Source organism: Dreissena polymorpha, chromosome 5, assembly GCF_020536995.1.
Source record: "Dreissena polymorpha isolate Duluth1 chromosome 5, UMN_Dpol_1.0, whole genome shotgun sequence".
NCBI classification, from domain to species: Eukaryota; Metazoa; Mollusca; class Bivalvia; order Myida; family Dreissenidae; genus Dreissena; species Dreissena polymorpha.
In genome coordinates, this window is record NC_068359.1 from 7,978,063 (window position 1) to 7,997,619 (window position 19,557).

A 19,557-nucleotide genomic window follows, 5' to 3' on the forward strand; every position below is an offset into this window, starting at 1 on the left:
TTGTGCTGGATATTGGTCAATAAACCTACTAAAACTGCTATTTTATCAGACTCAATGTCATCTCTTGAGTCAATAAAAAACAGAACTGGCAGATCTAGGCCTTACATTTTAGCTAGCATTTTGGAACTTCATCAACAGTGTCTAGATAAATCTTTAAAGGTCACATAAGTATGGTGTCCAGCACATGTCAACATCGGCGGGAATGAGCAGGCCGACAGGGGGGCCAAGGAGGGCCTCTTGAGGGGGGCTGTAGATGCTGGGGAACCCCTGGCACCTACTGAGATCTACTCTCTGACAAAGAAATTTGTCGTGGGTGAGTGGAATCTCCGGACCGACAATTTGTCTTCTCGTCGACATACTTTTACCAGACCCGCGAAAACCCTCAGGCCGCCTGACAGATACTCAGCAAGCATTGTGCTTGACAGAGCCATCACGAGGATGGGAACCACCCTATTACCCGGTGGCGCGGGAAAGTATGTCCTTGGTGTAGACCCTGCATGTCCTGGGTGCCAGGAACCCCTCACTGCGCCCCACATGCTGCTGCACTGTCCTAACCATAAGGCACAGAGGGACCACCTCGAAGCTGCATTGCACTCCCATGGACTAGTTTTAAACCTTTCCAACGTGCTAGACCCCAAGGGAGCAGCTAGGGGCCTGGTCTTCTCTGCCCTCGCCAAACACCTTCTGGATTTTCAAATAACTGACAAAATCTAGGTCATTGGGGGAGGGAGGGCAGCCAACACCCACCCAATTATTCAGTCTTGTGACTATCTTCTTTTAAACTGTGTAATCTTTGCACAAACCTGACGTAATCTAGTAATTGTGTTAGATTTGTGTCACTTTTACACAATTTTGTTTTAGTTTTTTAATGGGTTTATTGTTCTACCCCGCCCTTTTTAAAATCAGGCCAATGGTATTGACCTGGTTTTCTTTATTTTAAAACATTTTTTATGAGAGTATGACGTTAGTCCACCATTTACATTTTTCAGTATCTTAATATAATCATATTTGATGGCATTTCTTATTATAAGAAAGGACAAGGCTGTCCAGTAACCTGCGATTGTTGGCTGCATTGCATCCCCTCTCTTCCCCTTTGACACCCCACCCTTTTCCCTTCAAACTCAAAGAGCCATGTCGGACTGGAGTTCACGGTGCAGGGCCTTATACCATGAAAAACCCTTATTTAGCCCTATCCAGGGTAATACCAATTCCTTGGTATTATGTATTGTCGATTTTGTTCATATTGCTAATTTTCGATCATAGCAAATTTTGTACCTTGTAGTACATTAAATCTTGTTAAAACTGCTATTTTGTGTAGCAAATTTCCTTATTTTTGTGTAAAACTGCTATCTTATATAGCAAATTGCTTTAATTTTTTGTCAATACTGCTATTTCTACACCATAGCAAACTTTATATTCTGTATTACACTAATTCTTGATAAAATTGCTATTTTATATAGCAAATTTCCTTAATTTTATGTTAAATTGCTATCTTAAATAGCAAATTGCCTCGGTTTTTCTGTTTAATTGCCATTTTACATACCATACAAGGTACTTTAGTACTATTTCCTCCATTGTTATCACCAATATATAAATAATATTGGTTGGATTAGAGCTTTTTGGGTTTGTTTTACTGCATCTCGGTAATATTTGGTCTTTTTACCATTTTACATCATGCAATTTTCCTTCAATTGTATACAAACTATTTTTCATCTACCGTGCACTCCCTCTGGTCCTGGGGAAACAACCGTTGTAGACTCCATCCCCACAATTACCTCCCTTAGTTCAACTGAGTGACATCACCCCTGCTGGCTTTTTTCCCCCACTCACACCGGCCTACACTTCCAAAATCTCTTCTTCTTTCAACCCTCCAGGGTGGCAACTTGTATTTTAAATATATAAACGCATATAGTACTGTACATATTGTAAATAATGTACTTTTTGTACAAATTTAGTTGTTCTGTCACATTTTTAACTGTAAAGCACATTGTTTTACCCTTAATTTTTATGTGGCCCTATAAAGGTGACCGTTTGGAGACACGTAAGTCCTTACCCTTAATATATAAGTTTTTTTTACTAATCTCACTTTTAAATATTGTTTTAAAGCCACTCTGGGGGGACTTCTCTTCTCCATAGCCCAATCCTCTTTAAGTTCCATACAGACAGGGTCTTACGTTGGAGCATTACGGCTATATTCCCTGTCTGCAAGTGTTTAACATTGAGCCACATACATAAATTTATACACATTACAATTTTTAATAACTCAATACTCAATTGCAACAGTAATATAGATTTGAGAGTTATACTCCCTATGTGTTATTATACATTACCTTTTCTTTTCTTTTTCCCATATAATTGCATGTCTACATGCAAATTCACTTTACATTTGAGAGCTATTAAATCAGGCTCTAGCATTCCTACTAATTAATGTTCGTAGATAAGCATATTTTCCCATCGATTAGATCTTGTTGTATGACATTTCGTTTAAACCTTAAATATACACCTAATTCTGGTACTTTACTATGTATGTAAAGATATAGTGGCAATGTTAAACCACTTTGTGATCTGGAAAATCCTTAAATATTATTATTTTGTTTTTCAACCATATTACACATCTGTGTATTCCTTTACTTTTCTATAGGCATTATACTAAAAATAATCCTATTTGGATTTTAACATTTAAAACACAGATCACAAAGTTTAAAGATTCCAACAACCCATTGCAGTAAATACTGAACAATGGGTCTAGTAATGATGATACCGCATTTAATAGTATGTGTTTTTACCATCAATACTTATAAAAATTGGGCAATTCTCCTCCTCTCTCTTTTGAACACAAACAACATACATATAATAATAATAACAATAGTTACAATAATAATAATAATAATATTAATATAACTTCATCATAATAGTTTAAATAACATATACCAATTATATTAAATTCAAACAGATTCAAGTAGTAATATTCCTTCTTGTTTCATATGCTTTGTTTACATTCCAAGTGCAAAAGAGCAGACGCAATCATTAAGATTGGTTATCTCTGTCACGTCCGTGCAAGAGCAGACGCCGTGTCAAGGTCGTTCTCTGTGCGAAATTTTTATCCCAAAACGGATTGACCTACTTGCTTTTGCACGGATGTGACAGAGATAACCAATCAGAGCCGTGCTTTTAAATACTGTCAACCAATAAAAACACCGCTTTCTTACAGCTTTAGGCAATACATTGCTTATTAATTTTATTGAGTACTGCGTTTTTAACGCTTCTTGAATAAGTATAGATATTTCTAAACCAATAGATTTTTATTAAAGCACCGCACCAACACTGCAAAGTTTTCTATTTATATCAATGGTACAGCCCAGTAAAATCGGGCTGTCCATTTTTATGGCCGTTTTCAACCTTTTTATGCAGAGTTTTATGTTAAGCAGTGTGCTCGGGCAATGGTTTATTAATTGAGGTCCCGAGGGTAAACAACCCCATTAGTCAGCAGATACATATGCATGCCAAATATCAAGTTGCTATCTTCAATATTGCAAAAGTTATGGCCAATGGTAAAGTTGGGGCAAACAAACACACAAACCAACCAACAGACGGGGCAAAAACAATATATATATATATTGTTCAATACTGCTCTTTTGCACTTGGAATGTAAACAAAGCATATGAAACAAGAAGGAATATTACTACTTGAATCTGTTTGAATATATATATATATATAGTGGTGGAGGACATAAAAATACAAGTCACAACATACACCAAATACTACAATTAGTTCCAATAAATTCAAGTGGGCTGAATAATTACCAGCGCCTCAATATACAACAAAACTACAATTTTTTCACGCTTTACTAGAAAATACATCACATACTTGTTCTAGACACTGAATGATGTTCAAGCAATAAGAAACATTAGTACACATGGATAAATAAACTGAAGATAGAAAAGTATTAGAGAATACAGCATACATGTTCATATTAAGCAATCTTTTAAATTGAAAAAATCTGATAAATAATACTAACAAAGCTGTGAGAGATATTGTTTAAATTAAATAATATATTAAATTTGTTCAACGCAGAAATATACCCCACAAATGTTTTATGACACATTGCTTGAACAAACAATAAATGTTAAAACATACACTTACTTTGTAGATTTTTATTTTTGAAAAGCATGTTGTTTTTTTTACAAGAATGTAGTATGTTGTCATTTTAAAACAAAATTACAAAACATTTACAAATTATAACAACAAGAAATCGTCGGAGACGGGTGATGCTCCCCAATGTTTTTTTTGGTCCCAATATTGCACTGTATATTCAGATAAAAGGAAACGTCTTGAGGGCACAGTAGTTGGGGGGACAAGAATTTTTTTTATAGAAAATTTCAAAGGGCCATATCTCTGTGAAAAATCATCAGACCAGAACCCGCTGATAATATGCACATCTCCTCTTGGTAGTGAAGCTTCCCATAAAGTTTCATTGAATCCGGTCGTTAGTTGCTGAGAAATAGCCCGGACAAAAATTGTGCACGACGGACACACGGACGAAGCGGCGACTATATGCTCCCCCCAAAATAAATTTTGGGGGAGCATAACAAGTTTGAAGTGTTATTAAAATGAACTTGATCTTATATTAGTTGAGTAATCCTGAACATTTCAAATTGTCTTATATCATGATTTTCGAATTACTTCATCATTTTTATCATAATATACTCAGTAAAAAGGTGGAATAAAAAGATACAAAAGGAAAATGAACGACAAAACATCAATTAAAGCCATGAAACAGACACAAAACATTATTTAATTTCATACAAATGAAATATGTCACATGCCTGAACAATACACACATAATTATTTTGGCATAAACTATACTTGGCCAATGAACATAGAATTTGTTCAAATATATAAACAATACATGTTTATGACATCATTAAATACTGGGAAATATATATTTATACATTTTTACATAGAGGATTTGTTCTAACTTTTTTTTTCTTAATATTTTCTAACTTTTTTATTCTAAACATTATCCACCAAAAATATGACATGCAAGAATTAAGCCCGAAATGAAATAGAGGAATGTCTGCAATGGAATTAAAACCAGGCATAGAAAACCAAATAATGACAGTAAATTTAAGCAAAACTGGCCAATCACTGTCGAAAAGAGAAACTAATATAAATATTAATCCAAAAGTATGATAGACTTTAAAATACAAAATTGAAGTCAGTTTAAATATATACTCCCAGACATATATATACTATTCAAAATTATAAATCATAAAGTGTAAATTTCATTCATTAAGCCATGAAAGTTGACCGAAAACTCAAATTGTCTAATTGCAATCATAGCACACATTTTTGTGTGTGGAATTTCTTTGTCACTATAATATATACACACTAATTCTGGAACACGTACTAGCCATAATTGTTCCCCGTAAGTGCAGCACTTCCACTTCTTATACTGATCACATGCGAGTTGACATCACACAATTGACTAATTCTGGAACACGTACTAGCCATAATTGTTCCCCGTAAGTGCAGCACTTCCACTTCTTATACTGATCACATGTGAGTTGACGTGCAAACAGATAATTGTAGTTTAAAATTTCATATAAATTTATCTTAATCATAAACATAACAAAATATGGGTTTCATGATCAGTTGTAAAACAGTTTAACTCCAAACAAGAGATGTGTTTGTCAGAAACACAATGCCCCCTACAGTGCCGCTTTGAAGCCATATATTTGACCTTTGACCTTGATGAATGACCTTGACCTTTCACCACTCAAAATGTGCAGCTCCATAAGATACACATGAATGCCAAATATTAAGTTGCTATCTTCAATATTGCAAAAGTTATGGGCAATGTTAAAGTTTTTGGAAGGATGGACAGATTGACTGACAGACAGACTGACGGACAGTTCAACTGATACATGCCACCCTATCTGGGGCATACAAAGTTATATTTTGTCACATAATGTGACACTGTTAAATACCTAATTAGACAGAATATTTCCAACATTATCCAGTGTAACTGACAATATTATAAATATAATCATTTGCAGGACCATTTTTATATTCAAGAGCTTAAAAATGATGAGCGTTTATTATAACACAATAAAGAATGACACAAAACATGTGGTACATATCGGATTTCTGCAAGGTATATTGACTCAAGTACTGCACATTGAAAGTTATTTGTAAACATACGCCAATCAAACAAATACACAGAAACTTTTCTTACATTTATGGTCCTATAGGAAACCTTGTAAAATACAAGTACATGTATATATAAGATAGTAAAATACATTTAAAAGAGAAATTTACAGAATAACATTAGCTCAGAATATAAATAATTTGAACAATACCTACTGACTCTCAAATCACACATTATAGGAAAGATACCAAGGTCTAAGACACAAATAAAACTAAGGAATACCGATCACTTTTAGAAGTTTAACAGAGTTCTGAGCACGATTTCATATTTTCAAGCAACAACATTCATTTAAAAATGATTGATGAGGACATGGAATTTGTAATGTTCAAGGAACATAACAAATGAGCTCTTTTTACAACTGACATTCAATATTTGATTACCAATAATCCCACTTATTCACTATTATCCTGAAAAAAAATAATTGTACAAACACATAATTAAAAATGTTATATATTCCACATATATAACACAATTCAATACATAAATAAAAAAAGTTTCAGTAAAAAGAATTTACACTATATCATTGAAAACAAAACAAATACAATTTTTAATTTCATTGAAGATGATCAACACAGATTTTACATCAAATCAGTTATTTTTTAACAACAACTTTATTTATCTACCTACATTAGAAATTGAATTTTTTCAACATATTACAAAGCCACTATCGGTTTGTTTGTTTTTCATTTGCTGATTTACAACAACAAAATGTTGGATAAATAGATTTCTGTTCAATATACCTAGTTATTTACAACTTAATGAATGTGTTATGATTTCCTTATGAATTAACCCTTTGCATGCTGGGAAATTTGTCGTCTGCTAAAATGTCGTCTGCTGAATTTCTAAAATTAGCATTTTCTTCTATTTTTTTTTCAAAGAATACTATCAGAATAGCAAACAGTTTGGATCCTGATGAGACGCCACGTTCTGTGGCGTCTCATCTGGATCCAAACTGTTTGCAAAGGCCTTAAAAATTCGGTTCCCGCATTGTAAGGGTTAATGTTCCTTTTACAAAACCTACTAAAGACAGTGTTGAAAACCTTTTATTTTTTAGGCTGTACCTATATGTGTTGTTAAAAAAAAGAAGACAATTCACATTCAACCAAACAACTGTTGCCTTGTACTCCCCAACAGCAACTACTGTAATCAAACAAGGTTGACCAAAGTTCTGTTCAGAGCTAAATGTACACTAGAATATCTGAAACAGTTGAATAAAAAAACTGTTCAATACACTTGAGTGAAAAGGCAGGCAAATAAGTGTAATCTACACAATTTATGTTTGTTGTTTGTTTTTACATCATTGTAACAAAAAACTATAAGGCCAAAAAAAGAGAGAAAAAAAATAATATAAAACTAGCTGGTCCCCATGCTAAACGTCACATGACAAACTCAAACATCCAATGTTCACAAATGAAAGCATCAAATGACTCATGCCATTTTGGCTGACCCGTCTGCAGAGGTCAGATGATCTGAGGGGTCAAGGTCGCCATATGAAGTTGGTCACATGTTGATGGTGTGGTCCAATCCACGTGATCAAAGCCAAGGTCACATGACTGGGCACAAAACGATGGCTGAAGACATGGTATAGAGCTATATATACACGTAATGCACAGTCCCAACTGGTAGATCCAATCTGAAATGAAGGAAAAAACAAAATTATTAAGATAATTTGATTGACAGTGGGTGTACCCATTCAGAAAGCTTGGAATTCATTGTTTGTCTGAACTGCAGTGAAAAGCCTCTTGTTTAGACTGAGCAGAAGTTTGGTGGATCTACAGAAGAGAAGCAGTGGTTATAAACCGCAGACTGTATCCACAGTTGTGAATTTAGTATGAAAATTTAATCAGCAATTTTAGTTTAATTGATACATACATGTTGTATGACATGAGTATGGAATGAGTGATGTATTGGACGTCATCATTGATGACGTTCATTCGAACGAATGATAAAGGGGGCTAAGTTTCGTTAAGTTGGTGCATATAGCCGCGATTTGAGTTTCTTGAAAACTGGCCGAACACGTTTGCTAAAATTTGACATGTATATGGTCCAGAATGCGATCTACCTGTTGGCGTAGGCGTTATACCTGGGAAAAATCAAGTTTTCGAGTATTTTGCGTCTAAATATTTTTATGGGAAAGGGCACGCGCGCGTTACGTCATGAAAAGCGCTTAGGCTAGCTTCCATCTTGCTACGAAACAAAGAAACTGGCGTTACGCGTTATTAATTCAGTTAGGCGTTTAATCGATAAACAAAGGCGTAATAATTGTGTTTGAATATCAATCGGTAGTACACATGCATGTCTTTTGTGCACATTGTGGTTTTTTAATGAACATGACATAAATCTATGTGTTATTCAACGTATTGAGTGCGACGAGTTAAAGAAAGGTTTACACGGCTAGGCTTTCCGAGATAAATGTAAGTACACACTGGTATTAGAATGGTATTCTATTTATCCGATAATATCTTGAATATAAATGATATTGAGACAATTACATTATTAGGGTTTAATAATTTATTATTTAATCAAAAAATAAACGCGAGCAGCAAATCAATTTCGTTTGTAGTGGAAACCGAAAGTAAACAAACCAACCGTCAAAATGGCTGACGACATAGCAACGTAGGAAGTAACACTCAGAAATTATGTACAAAATAAGATCATCAGAAATGATGTAAAGTGAATGCTCATTCGCTGTTTTGTAGATAAGTATACGATCTATTGAAAAACCATAACATTTGACATAAAAACACCCGCGGATATGAAAATCTTCAGTGTAACGAAATAGCAGACATCACACGGCGTCTCTGATTCTACGCTGTTTGCCAAGGCCGATAATGAATGGAAATGCACAAACTCAGTAACTGGCAAGCATATATGCATTAGTAGGTTGTTTCGTGATTATTTAGAAACGACTACATAATTCTTTTGGTTCAGCCAGTGCAACTTAACAGAAATAAGTATAAAAAGTTTCTACACCTGACAACAATGTGCCAACTTAATACAAGGTAAGTTGTTTACATTATTTAAAATATTGCAAGCTTACAGTATACAACAATAAACAGCCGGTACAATGTAATGTCATCATTTTAATTTAAATAAGCCCGTGGTTAATTACCCTTTAAAATCTTATGGATCAATGCATCTCTAACACCTTCAATTGACTTGTTCGTGAAAAATATACACCCTCAGTGCATGTTATCCCATACACCATCACTCACTTACTAAGGCTCGATTGATCATTCTCGGCTCGGGTACTACTTACCGGTACATGTACCGGTAAGTACTCTTAATTTTACTTACATGTACCCTGGGTACGGTAAATAAACTTAAACATACCCGCAAATATTAGATTATATCCGAGTTGTATATCCGCCAAAAATCCGATGTCGTTAAACATGCTACCGATTAACGTAAAACAATATTGTTTACCTTAAACAAACTTCTCTTTTAAAAAATCTGCATCAACATGCTTTTTAGTATGAGTGTTGAGAGGACGCCGTAGGAATAAGCAAGTAATCAAGAATACGTCTCTGTTTCTGCTTTTATTTCCTTCATGTATAATGACGATAAGGATTGACGACTAACATCGACGACAATGATCACAAGCATTTAGGACTAACACTGACAACAAGCATTGGCGACTAGATGTAACATTGACGATTCTCTACAATAAATGAAATTAACAGTAATAAATGAATAATAAGATTATAGTACAACAGATATGCTTTTCAAAGTATAATATAATAGCATACACTCATTAGAATAAGAGGTTTCATAAATAACAATTTGAAACATTTTCAATAAATATCGAAATATCTTAAACAATATTTATTACACAGCATTAATTAATTGTTAAAACATAATATAAATACCGAATATGGTGTTCCCCATTTAACGGACCTTGGTAACCAAATAATGTTTCTTTAAAAAAATCTATGACGGTAAAAAGTGAACGTGCGATGTCGCGGAAAATATTATACTTGACGACGTCATACAATGACGCGACTTTAAACAATTTAAGATTTAAAATTAAATCACATTATTGATTTTAACAATGAGTTTTGATAATATAAATGCCATTCAACAGAAAATTTACATAAATGTAAACATAATTAATTTTTACAAAATAGCCGACAACAACCGATTTAGTGTTAAAATTCCCGCGTACGTTTTAGTATATTTACCGTACCCAGGGTACGAGCCTTACTAACTGTATTATTATTATATCTCACCGACTACAAAGTACCTTTACCTTGTTGTGTTTATCAACCTGGAATTTATGTAAAATCCGGCTAATTAGTAACAGATGTGATACACTGAGATAAAGATATTGCCTTAGTCCTTATGTATTTGAGGCTGTTTCCATAAATAATTAAGAAGTAACTTTTTACAGCTTTAAAGATTTTTTAAAAATAAATAACTCAGAAAAAAGTTTATCAATTACAGAATAATTATTGATTTTATATAAAATGGCTCCTTTGTAATGTTTAAATGCTACAATTTTCAATCGACCAGTAATGACCAGTATTGACCGGTTTTAACCAGGTATTGACCGCCGGCCCGGTCAATACTCAATTGACCGGTCAATATGCCAACCCTGCATTGAAGCCTTATATGCATTTAACTATTATTATTTGGGCACAAATAATTTTACTGTGTGAAGACCCTACATAAAAATGCTGATTTTTTTCTTACTTGGTACCTGGCGACACACATTTTCAAGTCTATTTCATTAAATTTGGCATAGATATTTATAAAATTGGCATCGTATGAACCAGTAGTCATAGTATAAGCAACATTGAAGCCTAATATGCATTCATCTATTATTAATTGGGCACAAATAATTTTACTGTGTGAAGACCCTACATAAAAATGCTGATTTTTTTCTCACCTGGTACCTGGCGACACACATTTTCAAGTCTTTTTCATTAAATTTGGCATAGATATTTTAAAAAATGGCATCGTATGAACCAGTAGTCATAGTATAAGCAACATTGAAGCCTAATATGCATTCATCTACATGTATTATTATTTGGGCACAAACAATTTTACCGTGTGAAGATCCTACATAAAAATGCTGATTTTTTTCTTATTTGGTACCTGGCGACACACATTTTCAAGTCTATTTCATTAAATTTGGCATAGATATTTATAAAACTGGCATCGTATGAACCAGTAGTCATAGTATAAGCAACATTGAAGCCTAATATGCATTCATCTTTTATTATTTGGGCACAAATAATTTTACCGTGTGAAGACCCTACATAAAAATGCTGATTTTTTCTTACTTGGTACCTGGCGACACACATTTTCAAGTCTATTTCATTAAATTTGGCATAGATATTTTTAAAAATGGCATTGTATGAACCAGTAGTCATAGTATAAGCAACATTGAAGCCTAATATGCATTCATCTGTTATTATTTTTGGCACAAATAATTTTACCATGTGAAGACCCTACATAAAAATGCTGATTTTTTTCTTACTTGGTACCTGGCGACACACATTTTTAATTCTATTTCATTAAATTTGGCATAGATATTTTTAAAAATGGCATTGTATGAACATATCGTCATAGTATAAGCAACATTGAAGCCTAATATGTATTCATCTATTATTATTTGGGAACAAATAATTTTACCGTGTGAAGACCCTACATAAAAATGCGGATTTTTTTCTTACTTGGTACCTGGCGAATCACATTTTCAAGTCTATTTCATTAAATTTGGCATAGATATTTATAAAAATGGTATCGTATGAACCATTAGTCATAGTATAAGCAACATTGAAGCCTAATATGCATTCATCTATTCTTATTTGGGCACAAATAATTTTACTGTGTGAAGACCCTACATAAAAATGCGGATTTTTTTCTTACTTGGTACCTGGCGAATCACATTTTCAATTCTATTGCATTAAATTTGGCATAGATATTTATAAAATTGGCATCGTATGAACCAGTAGTCATAGTATAAGCAACATTGAAGCCTAATATGCATTCATCTATTATTACTTGGGCACAAATAATTTTACTGTGTGAAGACCCTATATAAAAATGCTGATTTTTTTCTTATTTGGAACCTGGCGACACACATTTTCAAGTCTATTTCATTAAATTTGGCATAGATATTTATAAAAATGGCATCGTATGAACCAGTAGTCATAGTATAAGCAACATTGAAGCCTAATATGCATTCATCTATTATTATTTGTGCACAAATAATTTAACCGTGTGAAGACCCTAGATAAAAATGCTGATTTTTTTCTTACTTGGTACCTGGCGACACACATTTTCATGTCTATTTCATTAAATTTGGCATAGATATTTATAAAAATGGCATCATATGAACCAGTAGTCATAGTATAAGCAACATTGAAGCCTAATATGCATTCATCTATTATTATTTTGGGCACAAATAATTTTACCGTGTGATGACCCTACATAAAAATGCTGATTTTTTTCGTACTTGGTATCTTGCGACACACATTTTCAAGTCTTTTTCATTTAATTTGGCATATACATGTATATTAATAAAAATGACATTGTATGAACATGTCGTCATAGTATAAGCAGAGAAGCATAATACGCATTCATCTATTATAATTTGGGCTCATACAATTTTACCGTGTTAGCACCATATATCAAGTTGCAGATTTTTTAAATATTCGCCACATACCCAAAGGCATTTTCATTAATATCTCAGAAAAATAGACCTATATATTAATACACATGGCATCTAAAGAACATTTTATCATAGTTAAACATGGTTTCCAGCCAACCTGGAAATCAGGGAAAACCTGGAAAAAGACTTTCACTAACGCCCAGTACAAATATATGGACAGAATGATTTTTTCACTTACCGGTATGTGGGTGTATGTTGGCTCCACTTCACAAGATACAGACATTGTAGTTTAATTGAAAAACGCATCTTACAATGTGAGATGAGTTCTGGGTTCAAGCCCCAGCAGTGCCCTATCATGTGTGATATACAGAGCCATTATGATTAAATATACACAGTTATCTTTTTAAACAATACAATTAAATATAAGGAATAATGTTAAAGGGGCATTGCTGCTTAGCCATTTTTGGGATTGTATTGTGATTTTTTGCCAAAATTGACACTGAATAACAGGGTTTATATACATCCCAAGCATAAATGCTTCTAAATTTGTAAAAACAACAAGTCGAAGTGTGCAGAATATTAAAAATTTGCAACTTTCTGATGTCTAAAGGTCATTAAATGCCACTTAAAGTTTACAATGTTTTGTACAAAATGACCCATTTTGTGCTGTCCATTATTAATTAATGTTTTACGCTGTCAGGTCCAAAAACGCTCATTCTGTAGCTTGTTTGGACTATAATCTATAATGTGGCCAAGTTTCAGCAGATTCGACCCAGTGGTTCTGATTTTATACGCCGTGCCTAGCTTTTATTAGTCCACTACCGGTTTCACCGGAGGGGACTTATGGTTTGCGCTCTGTGTGTCCGTCAGTTACCGGTAGTCAGTCAGTCAGTCTGTCACACTTTTCTGAATCCTGCGATAACTTTAAAAGTTGTTAATATTTTTTCATGAAACTTGAAACATGGATAGATGGCAATAAGGACATTATGCACGTGATTTCATTTTGTTCCTACGTCAAAATTGCTGGTTTCTATGGCAATAAATAAAAACATAAAATTATGACAATGGTGGAGCCGGTAGTGGACAAATTTGCTTGACAAACGTCTTGTTGAGTATTACTCACTGACTTATGCATATGCCCTCGGCTGTTTTCGGAGAATACCTGAGGTATTGCCATAGCCAGCTCATCGTGTCGTGTCTTTTCGCCGTCCGGCGTCCGCCATGCTAAAACCTTAACATTGACCCATTGTACCCACAATTTTCGTACCAACATTTTTTTTTTCGTAACCAAAATTTTCTTACCCACATTTGTTTAGTACCCAAAATTTGTGTTCCCACATTTTCTTACCCAAAATTTTCGAACCCACATTTTTTTAGTTCCCACTCATTCCATCCCGCGAAACCCTTAAGGTGTCGCAACTCTAGTAAAATATCATTTTGAAAATATGGAATGAGTGATGTATTGGACGTCATCATTGATGACGTTCAATCGAACGAATGATAAAGGGGGCTAACTTTCGTTAAGCTGGCGAGAATCGTCGCGATTTGGGTTTCTTGAAAACTGGCCTAGCACGTTTGCTGAAATTTGACATGTATATGGACAAGAATGCGATCTACCTGTTGGCGTAGGCGTTATACCTGGGAAAAATATAGTTTTTGATTAAATCACGAAAAAGTTTCGCAAGTTTTACATAACCGGATTTACAAAATGCGGTATATGGATATACCGAAGTCCTACCGAAATCCCCGAAATCAAACTTTGATAAAACAATGTTTCATTAGTGATTTCAGTGTATTTCGCAACGATCTATATTAAAATACGCAGTTTTTCAATACACAATCAATATTAATGGGGATTTCGTGGGATCTCGTGGATTTCTGGGGATTTTGGTAATTACGGGAAATTCGGTATTTCTTCACACCCGTCAAAATGGTCGACTTCGTCAGAATGAACGCTTAGAAAGTATTTACAAAAAACATCATCTCAAACGATGTAAAGTGAACGCTACTTATCTGTTTTGTAGATAAGTATACGATCCATTGGAAAACACTAACATTTGACATAAAAAAACGCCAGTGGATATGGAAATCTTCATCGTTTGAAATAGCAGACGGCGTCGACCAAAGGCGAAAAGACCGCGAGAAAGTATTCACAAAATAACATAATTAAAAATGATGTCAAGTGAACGCTAATTCGCTGTTTTGTAGATAAGTATACGATCTATTGAAAAACCATAACATTTGACATAAAACACCCGTGGATATGCAAATCTTCTGCGTACCAAATAGCAGACATCATGCGGCGTCTAATCTGAGTCTACGCTGTTTGCCAAGGCCGATAGTATAATGAATGGAAATGCACAAACTCAGCAACTGGCAAGCATATATGCATTAGTAGATTGTTTCGTGATTATTTAGAAACGACTACATAATTCTTTTGGTTCAGCCAGTGCAACTTAACAGAAATAAGTATAATAGTTTCTACACCTGACAACAATGTGCCAACTTTATACAAGGTAAGTTGTTTACATTATTTAAAATATTTCAAGCTTACAGTATACAACAATAAACAGCTGGTACAATGTAATGTCATCGTTTTAATTTTAATAAGCCCGTGGTTAATTACCCTTTTTAATCTTATGGTTCAATGCATCTCTAACACCTTCAATTGACATTCTCGGCTCGGGTACTACTTACCGGTACATGTACCCCGGGTACTCTTAACTTTACTTACATGTAGCCCGGGTACGGTAAAGAAACTTAAACATACCCGCAAATATTAGATTGTATCCGAGTTGTATATCTGCCAAAAATCCGATGTCGTTAAACATGCTAGCGATTAAAGTAAAACAATATTGTTTACCTTAAAGAAACTTCTCTTTAAAAAAAATCTGCATCAACATGCTTTTTAGTATGAGTGTTGAGAGGACGCCGTAGGAATAATCAAGTAATCAAGAATACGTCTCTGTTTCTGCTTTTATTTCCTTCATGTATAATGACGATAAGGATTGACGACTAACATTGACGGCAATGATAACAAGCATTGAAAACTAACACTAACGACAAGGATTGGCGACTAGATGTAACATTGACGATTCTCTACAATAAATGAAATTAACAATAAAGAATGAATAATACGATTATAGTACAACAGATCTGCTATTCGAAGTATAATATGATAGCATACACTCATTAGAATAAAAGGTTTCATAAATAACAATTTGAAACATTTTCAATAAATATCGAAATATCTTATACAATATTTATTACACAGCATGAATTATTTGTTAAAACATAATATAAATACCAAATATGGTGTTCCCCATTTAACGGACCTCGCAAACCAAAAAATGTTTCTTTAACAAAATCTATGATGGTAAAAAGTGAACGTGCGACATCGCGGAAAATATACTTGACAACGTCATACAATGATGCGACTTTAAACAATTTAAGATTTTAAATTGAATCACATTAATGATTGTAAAAATGAGTTTTGATAATACATTGTATAAATGCCATTTAACAGAAAATTGACATAAATGTAAACATAATTAATTTTTACAAAATAGCCGACAACAACCGATTTAGTGTTTAAATTCCCGGGTATGTTTTAGTATATTTACCGTTCCCAGGGTACGAGCCTTACTAACTGTATTATTATTATATCTCACCGACTACCTTTACCTTGTTGTGTTTCAACCTGAAATTTATGTAAAATCCGGCTTTCTTCACTTTTATTTTTCATTCATTTGATTACGCAATTGTTGACATATCTCGTGGAAAATTATTTGAATCTTTGGATTTTAGTGACGACAAGCTGGAAGTGTCAATTTATTTTTTACAATGAATCTAAGATGTATTTAATTTTTTTGTGTTTGTCATGCATAGTTCAGTGTTTTCCAGAAAAATTTGAGTAGCCAGTTATATGGCCGGCAACTATGCAGTAAAACCAAAGCATTTGTGACATTTACTTGATATATTTGGGAAAAGTAGCCGGCATCAAGAGTTAATGTAACCGGCAAGATCGCTAGCAGCCGGTATTTAAAGAGAACACTGATAATAGTAAACTAAATCTCTACGACGGGATTACAGCTTTGTAAAATTGTTTTTTGGGTGATAATGGTTAGTAATTCATACTAATGTTATTAAAAAATATCGGCTTTAAGTTTAATTTTGAGAATGCGATGGAAGAACAGAAAATGAAGAGCATACAGGGATGGAAATAATTGGTTTACCGTGAACCCGGGGCAAGTAGATTTTGGCCTGGGCAACTCAATTTCAAAAGTTGGTAAACTTCTTTTTTTTAAAGCTTAAAACAATTCACTGCAATAAAAATTGAAAAACAATTGATCACCATGGATCAATACTAGTTAAATAACATTCATTATTTAGGAATAGGACATGATTCAATTCAGGCTCATAATAAAACATCATGCATTGAACATGTGTTGTCAGCAAATGTTTTTAATTATCTATTATTTTATTAAAAGAATGTATAATATTCACATGTTCATATTTCTGGGCTCGTTATTCTTTATCTGGGCAACCAAAATACTAAAGATGGTTGCCCACAATAGTAAACAGTTAGTTTCAATCCCTGGCATATCATTGTATCTCTATTGTTATAAGCATTGCATTAAAGTTGTGATTGAGGTTAGCCTGTTGTTTATGGTATATTTACATTTTAGCTTGACTGTTATATATGAAATATATATAGTCGAGCTATCCTACTCAACCCGGCGTCGGCTTGCGCATTGGAATGTTTGCGTACCACCTCAAATATATTTCCTATGTCCATTGACATATTGCTTTTATATTTTGCATACTTCATTACCGACATAAACCCAATCTATAAACAAGAGCAGACAACTCATTTACTGTATCAAGCATTTTAACAGAATTAGGCCCTTTTTCACTTAGAATAATATGCATATTATTGATAAATCTATGTTAAAGTTTGCATATGACCTCAAATATTTTTTATGTCCCTTGACATATTGCGTTCATACACCATGTATTTTGCTTATTAACCAACATGACCCCAATGTATAAACAAGAGCAGATAACTGTATCAAGCATTTTGTAACAATTATGGCCTTTTTAACCAGGTTTTCCGAAGGAAAAAACTGGTTATTAGATTGGCGAATGCGGGCGGGCTGGCTGGCGGGCTGGCGGAATAAGCATGTCCGGGCCATAACTATGTCGTTCATTGTCAGATTTTAAAATCATTTGGCACATTTGTTCACCATCATTGGACGGTGTGTCGCGCGAAATAATTACGTCGATATCTCCAAGGTCAAGGTCACACTTTGAGTTCAAAGGTCAAAAATGGCCATAAATGAGCTTGTCCGAGCCATAACTATGTCGTTCATCGTCAGATTTTAAAATCATTTGGCACATTTGTTCACCATCATTGGAGGGTGTGTCGCGCGAAATAATTACGTCGATATCTCCAAGGTCAAGGTCACACTTTGAGTTCAAAGTTCAAAAATGGCCATAAATGAGCTTGTCCTGGCCATAACTATGTCATTCATTGTGAGATTTTAAAATCATTTGGCACATTTGTTCACCATCATGGGACGGTGTGTCCCACGAAAGAATCACGTCAATATCTCCAATGTCAAGGCCGCCACGACTAAAAATAGATTTAAAAAGAAAAAAAACTTTCAAAGGGGGTTAATTTTTTTTGGTCATTTCAAAAGTTCAGTTTGAGTTTTCTCCCTTTATCAGATTTTTTTTTCACAATGAAAACCTGGTTTTGTGACAATTTTGTCCCTTGTTTTCACTTACAATAAGCATATAATTGATAAATCTATTATTAAGTTTGCGTACCACCTTTAAATTGCCATAACTTGTTTATTATGCTCCCCCCCAAATTTTTTAGGGGGAGCATATAGTCGCCGCTTCGTCTGTCCGTCGGTGCACAAATTTGTTTCGTACCCAATTTTTTTTGTACCCAAATTTATATATGTACCCTTTTTTTTCGTACCCAAATAGTTTTTTGTACCCTAATTTTTTCGTTCCCTATAGGTTTTCATAACCAAATTTTTTTTCGTACCCAATTTTTTTTTTACACAAATTTGTTCGAACCCAAATTTCTTTGAACCCATTTGTTCGTACTCAAATTTTTTCGTACCCAAATTCGTTTTGTTCCCAATTTTTTTTGTACCCAAATTTTTATTTGAACCTTTTTTTCGTACCCAAATAGTTTTTCGTACCCTAATTTTTTTTCATAACCAATTTTTTTTTCGTACCCACATTTTTTTGTACCCAATTTTTTCGTACACAAATTTGTTCGTACCCAAATTTCTTCGTACCCATTTGTTCGTACTCATTTTTTTTTCGTACACAAATTTTTTCGTACCTTATTTTTTATTTGTACCCATTTTTTTCGTACCAAAATAGTTTTTTCGTTCCCTTATTTTGTTTGTACCCATTTTATCGTACTCAAATTTGTTTTCGTACCCAAATTTGTTTTTTTTTCCTACCCGCATATTTTTTCGTACCATTTTTTTTTTGAAATAATCGATTTTCAATTTGATTTCATCTCTCCACTCATTCCATCCCGCGAAACCCTTAAGGTGTCGCAAGTCTAGTAATAATAAAGCAATTGTTTGACACTTAACATATAGAAGTCTATGTACCAATATTGTTGTCAAAAAACTTTTTAACAGTATAAATGTACTGTAAATAAACTGAAAACTGTCACCTTGTACATGAGCTGTGT

General features: G+C 33.8%; 1 protein-coding gene across 1 annotated transcript in view; it reads right to left on the reverse strand.

Moving 5' to 3' along the window:
• Positions 1 to 4,139: 4,139 nt before the first annotated feature.
• The window catches only part of LOC127880864 (guanine nucleotide-binding protein G(i) subunit alpha), a 75,188-nt gene continuing 59,770 nt past the window's right edge, over positions 4,140 to 19,557 (reverse strand). Inside the window, exon 9 of the mRNA XM_052428321.1 lies at positions 4,140 to 7,844. The gene's annotated coding sequence lies outside the window, so the exon portion shown is untranslated. The remainder of the gene's footprint in view (positions 7,845 to 19,557) is intronic.